Below are 6430 nucleotides of genomic sequence, written 5' to 3' on the forward strand. Positions count from 1 at the left end.
TATCAAAGGCAGAGGGATGCCATCATCTATACCTGTCTACACGGAAGACCGAGATGGATGAAGAGGACACCAACAGCAGAAACAAGAGGACAAATAGGAGGAGGACTATGATTACAGCACCATCAGGAGGATGCTGGGGGAGAGAACAGAGAAGAATAGGAAGAGGGGGTGGAGGGAGGAGGATGGTGAGGAGCAGGAGAAGGACCTTGAACCCTGAAGACGCCTACCTGATGGATGCAGCACAGCCCATTGGCTTGTGCATTCACTAACTCAGCCATCTTCCTGATTTGAACCATGTATCAGGTTCTGTGTTGGAGGCTGAGATTCCATCAGGGGTGGGATGGTGTTGGGTGGCTGTGCAGACAGAATTCCTGTTTCCTGTCCCCCAGAACTTGATACCTTATGAGAAGAGACGAGCATGGTGTCTGGGCCATCCAAAAGCTAAGAGAGCAAAGGGCAACTACTGACTTCCTCTGTGGATGTCAGCTGAGGCCTGAAGGGCCACAGGAGCCGTCCAGTAAAGGGGCTGGAGAAGCGGGGGAGAGAGTCACAACCTGGCCTTAGGAAAGGAACACCATGCAGAACCCGGAATGGTGTAGGGAAGGGCCAGGCCTCTAGTTGAAGGGCCGACAGGTAGACAGAGAGGGAATCAGCTGCCCAAAGGCTCCCCACAGGGCAGGCAGTGGGCGTGAAACTGCCCAGGAACCCAGAGCACACACGTCTCCTTCAGGTTCACAAGTCCCTCATGGGTCATGAGTGGGGGCCCCCCTCAGGTCATACTATAAACATGGTCCCATTGTGTCTCTACTGTTTGTAAGTATCTTGGTCTCCAGAGGGCCAAAGCAAATATTTGCTGAGCCTGGCACCGCTCCAGCGGGGGCCGGGGGGTGGGGGGGTACTGGGGTGCGGGGCAGGGAGAGAATGTGTGGTCAGGTTGCTGACCTTGAGCTGTTGAGACTCGAGAAGCACATAGCAACCTTCCATTCTCAATCAGAGCAGGCTGGGAAAAAGCCCCTCACCCTGGTTCTGGGGACAAGTGGCCTGGGTACCCTTCGTGCTACCTTCTTTAAGGTCCCAGTCCAAAGTCTCTTTCCTGTATGTTTCAATTTTACCACAGTCTTCATTTTCATTCAAAAATCCACGACAGCAATTAGTGGGTGAGCCAACATTGCTTCGCCGCAGATCCAGATCTTACAGCTGAGTGGGCCAGGCCAAGGCTGGGTACCACCAAAGGCTGAGAGACAGGAAGCCAGGAAAGATGAAGTTCACGTAAAAATAATTCAGGCCCCACTGGGTCTCTGATGCGTGGTCAGGGAAGGGTGCCCAGTGTCTCAGTGCTCAGCATTTAATGGAACTCATGCCTCAGTTTCTAGGTGTCCAAATCAGCTTGTGGAAAATTCACACGGGTTCTTGCATCTGGGGCCAAGGAGGGACACTGTGAGACGCAAGGCAGGCTTTTCCTGTGATGTTAGGAAAATTCCCAGCTCCCCCCAGGCCTCTGTTCCAGTCTCTAGCTCCAGCCTCACTTTTTCCACCACCTTATCAATTCCTGATAGGCAGGCTGACTCAGAGTTGGGGGATGGTGAGGTCCAGCAGGTCTCAACCCCACCAAGCTGAGCCCCAATGAGGCTCTGAACTTCCCCAAAGCATGATATCATCAGTAAAACTTCCTGTCCTCTACCCCGTACATGTGGACTCTGGGTGTGAGAGGCTGAGGTTCATAGGAAGCAACCTGTCAAAGCTGAACCCCTAAAACAGAGGAGGATTTCTGAGATTTTTCTTATAATTTCATATGAATTATACAAAGTAACAGGTTTTACGGAGACATTTGCGTACAATCACAGGCTATACTGTGACTATAGCCCCTGTTGCTCTTTGTCACCTTGCCCTCTGGTCCCTTTCCTCTTCTCAATAGTGTTCCCTTTTCTTTCAGGTTTTATGGGTTGAGGTTTTTTTTTTTTTTAAATAAATCTAGATTCCAACATGAAAGAAAACATGATATTTGTCTTTCTGAGTCTGACTTTTTTTCACTTAACATGGTGATCCATTTTCCTGTAAACAATGCGATTTCATTCTTCATAGTCAATCAAAATTCCATTGTGTACATGAAGCACATTTCTCCATTCACTCATCCATGGAGGGCATCCAGGCTCTTCTATACCCTGGCTGTGTGAAGAGCCCTGCCATAAGCATGGATGTACAGGTATCTCAGTGGCACACTAGCTTAGAATCCCTCAGCCTGGATCCAGCACATGGCAGTTCTATTTTCAGCGGTTTGAGGCACTTCCACAGTGATTTCCACGGTGGCTGAACTAGTTTCCATTCCTACCAGGGGTGTACAAAAGCCTTTTCCACCTCATCGTTGTCTTGATGATCACCATTCTGATTGTGGTGAGGTGGGATCTCAGTGTAGATTTAATCTGCATTCCCCTCATGGCTAACGATGGTGAATTTCTCTTCATACATTCTTTGACATTTGTTCCTCTTTTGAAAAAGTGTAGGTTCAGTTCATTTTCCCATTTGTACTTATGACAAACACCACTTAGAGCTTTTGAGTACATTGGTATTTTTTAGCATTCTCACCAAATGCATTGCGTTTCCTATACCTTATGAGTGAATGGTATTGTGTGACTAACACTAGCCAGTGAGTTATTTATTACAGGAAGTGACATACATCATTTCGTGGCTACTCAATTGCTACTCGAAGTGGGGAAGGGGAGGGAGTGAGATGGGGTCTTCTTGAGCTATGTCTTTCTCTTCTAGAACTGTGATTGGTGGCTTGATGGTGACAACTGATTATTTAGAAGTCTAGGTGACTAAAATGGATTCAATAGACATGTGCTTTAAACAAGAAACAAATCGGGCTGGAGAGATGGCTCAGCTGTTAAAGGCTAGGCTCACAACCAAAAATATAAACAAGAAACAAATCTGTGTTGATTTATTTTTCAGAATCTTGGTGCTGTTTGTTACAGCACCATACACTATTCCATACTGGCTGAAATATAATATGGAAGTATATGGGCTTGGTGGCAGAGAGAAAGCTCTAGTATTAAGTCTCAGGACCCTACAGTATTCTTTCCTCCTCCCTTTGTCTTGGCGCTATCAGGAGGAGCTTTATGAGCACTTAGTTAAATTTCTCTGTCTCGTTGTGTATAAAATGCGGTAACTTGCCTGAGTATTCTATGAAGCCCATAGACACTGCACGTAGCGTCTAGCCTTTTGTCTATGCTGCGCTTGGTATATTTCATTGATTCTAAAATGCCTGCTTGTTCACATCCAACACAATCAATGCCAACTTCCAATTAATCGGCAGTGTTTTTCTTGGTAGAAACATATAAAATAATGCTGTGTCTTCCTTCCTAATGGTGTCAAAGTCACTTAAATGCTACAGTTGGCACTTGGTGGATGGTGGAGATCCTTTTTATCTTTCTCATTATCTCACTGGACTTTGCTGGTTTGGCTTGACATCTGGAAAAGGGCCATTGCTGTTTCAAACAAGCAGATGACACAGCAATGCTTTCTGAGTATAACAGCTCTGGCATCAGAGAGGGTGCAATCCCGAAGGGTTCCCCCATAGGAAGCCTGTCTGAGCCTCTCAGCATGCGTGTACCGTTTCTCTCCAGTGTTCCTAAGGAGGCAGCTCTTCGGGCATGATGAGGCCTAGCACAGCCAGGTAGACACAAAGGTGCTTAGAGGATGCCCAGCAGGAAAGGCAGAGCCAAGACGCAGTCCCTTAGACCCAGGCTACAGTGCCAAATGTGTGTCTCAGGCCAGGGACCTTGGCAATGTACTTCTCCTTTCTTGTGTTGGTCATCTGTCATTGAACCATCAGTGGAGTTCCAGGAGGGTTACTACATGGTAAAGAGGGAGAACAGATGTAAGGTGTGTAGCGCTGCGCTACCAAAAATGTGAGTCCCCGGCCACATGTGGCTGTGGCGCACTGGGAACGCTGCCAGTCCAGTTAAGGTGTGTTGCAGAGGACTCAATATCCAGCAGATGTCCGACCAAAAAGGAGTGTAAAATAGCTCTTTAAAGCCGGAAGTAGTTTGGTGACCCTTCAGTCCCAACACTTGGGAGACTGAGGCAGGAGGATCATAAGATTGAAGCCAGCTTGGGCTAAATAGTGAAACCCAGTCTCAAACAAACAAAATCACATTGGTAATTTTTTTTATATCAATACTGAAAAAATATTGTTAAAATGATCATTTGGATGTACTATGCTAGGTAAAACGCAAGATTAAAATTAATTTCACCTTTTTTCCTTTTACTATTTATTGTGTGGCTAATAGAGAAATTTAAACTACCCTTGTCGTCTGTGTTATATTGGTCTAGAACATCGCTTGGCCCACACTAGGTATTCACGGAGTGCCAGACAGCAGGCCAGATGTCAGTCTTCTAGAAGGGATGGTCATGTCCATCCAGGCTACTCAGAGGAGAAAAGTAAACATTATACTGTGGACAGAATTCTCAGCGATCTCTCTATGACAAAGGACATTTGGTTTGTATACAGATGACACATTGCCCTGCCATCTGGCCCACATACCCACCCTCAGCCATGCCAGGCATGCTTGCTGTGACTTAATGGTCCTTCTCCCTAAAATCTCAGTGGGCCCTGTCCCTGCTGTGGCCACTGTTTTATCCCTGGCATCTATCGAGGTGCCTGGCTCAACCGAAGTAATCAGCAAGTGTTTGTACAAAGAGGGTCTCAGGCATTCGAAATGCAATTGCTCTTTGTTTGAACCAAGTTTTAGCATGTGTGCAGGGTTTAGTAAAAGAAAGAGTATGAGCTGTGAGCTGATGAATCCAGAAGCAAACCTCAGTACTTCTCTCTGGTAAATGGGACTAGTTCTGCTTAATTTTTACTTCCCAGAATTACTGGGGAGATAGATAACAAATGTGGAGAGCGAAAAGAAGGGAAGAGATGGGGAATGTGTTCACTCAGCTCTCTGGGGCAACCAGCCATGTGCAAACTCCGGCACAGTCTCTGTATAGCATCATTAAGTGCATGCTTGCGCATGTAGATACACACACCTGGATATACGGCTTGGGGAGAGAAGGTGGACATTTCTACGTTCCCTTTTATGATCACTAGTGGGGCTCCAAAATTATTTCATAGATGACACACCCCCTAGGCACAGAGGTCTCAATGGCTGGCAGAGGTCTCTGGACATCAAACAGTTCGTAGGAATAATATTTTGAGGAATCGAGTGTAAATGAATGGAAAACACATGGATTACATTTCCATAAGATACATATGGATGTAAAAATGAAAGAAAGCCTTCAGTTAGAGCATGATGAAATAAAAACCACCGAGCCTGGATGTCCCAAAAGGACTATTTTCTTGCAGCCCTGACAGCACACACTCCTTGGCTATGATGGCAAAGGTCTAAGGGGAGGGAAAGAAAGGGAATGCCTGCAAGGCCAGAAATCTGCCCTGGGATGTGGCTGTGGTCTTCTTCTTCCCTCTTACTCTTCGTGGCTTTAGTGGGAACCGGAAGGGAACTCTTCCTCGGCAAGGCAGGGAGCCACTCAGCCAGCCGAAACTGATGCCGGGGCCTATCCTGCTCAGCCGGAGAGCTGCAGAGCAGATCACTCCCTGCAACAGAAGGAACGCAAGCTAAATAATGTTTAATTGACACAGCAGATTGTTTACTTTCAAATAATTGCACCAAATTGCAGTGCTTAAAAAGTACTCAGACTTTGCAACTTGGCCCCATGGGCCAGCTCCAGGGGGTTGGGATGGGTTTGGGGGAGGGCAGGAAGACCCTTGGGTAGGCAGATGTGAGATCAGCTGCAGAGAGATGGGTGGGTTTCTCCTCACTGGGTACTTTGTCCTTAGTGAATGTCCCCAGACCCTTGAAGTCTCCATACCACTCTTATGGGATGCCAGTGGGGTTGGCAGATCTGGAAACCTGCTGCTTTGAGCAGAAACAGTATTCCCATCAGTTCCAGAAGACAAGAAGCCAGGCACCCACCTGGCACCTCCAGAAGACAGGAACATCTGCCCAGTCAGAGTAGTATCACAGAAACATTGAAATATGTCTGCATTCTTCACAGCACAGTGGCTCACAAGTGGTCCCTTGTCTTCTTGCTCACCCTAGACCCTTCTCTGGAGACCTAAGATGCTCACCCCTCTAGAAACTCAAGAGCCAGAACCAGACACTGGCAGTGTCCCACCAACTCCAACGTGTGGGCAGTGCCCATCCTGACCAGCCAATGCTAACCTGGGTCTCTAAGACCTGAGCTGTTACATCTCATGGCCACCCATGCCCAGGCAAGTGTTGGGTCACAGTAAGCCAGCGGGTGGGAACATCTGACAGAGGAAGATGCTTCACAGGCTGGGACAGTCCTTGTCAGACCTCTGCCCACTCCCTCCACCCCCAGCCCAGCACTCAAGCCAAGCTAAAACTGCTTAAAACATTTGGCATTG

General features: G+C 47.4%; 1 long non-coding RNA gene across 1 annotated transcript; it reads right to left on the reverse strand.

Annotated features, from left to right (window-relative positions):
- Window positions 1–5318: 5318 nt before the first annotated feature.
- LOC143273142 (uncharacterized) lies at window positions 5319–6212 on the reverse strand. Its single transcript, XR_013051055.1, has 2 exons — window positions 5976–6212; window positions 5319–5596 (listed from the first exon to the last, which is right to left on the reverse strand). It is a non-coding gene; the product is annotated as an uncharacterized LOC143273142 (long non-coding RNA).
- Between the last annotated feature and the right edge of the window lie 218 nt (window positions 6213–6430).

This window comes from Peromyscus maniculatus, chromosome 5 (assembly GCF_049852395.1).
Source record: "Peromyscus maniculatus bairdii isolate BWxNUB_F1_BW_parent chromosome 5, HU_Pman_BW_mat_3.1, whole genome shotgun sequence".
NCBI lineage: Eukaryota > Metazoa > Chordata > Mammalia > Rodentia > Cricetidae > Peromyscus > Peromyscus maniculatus.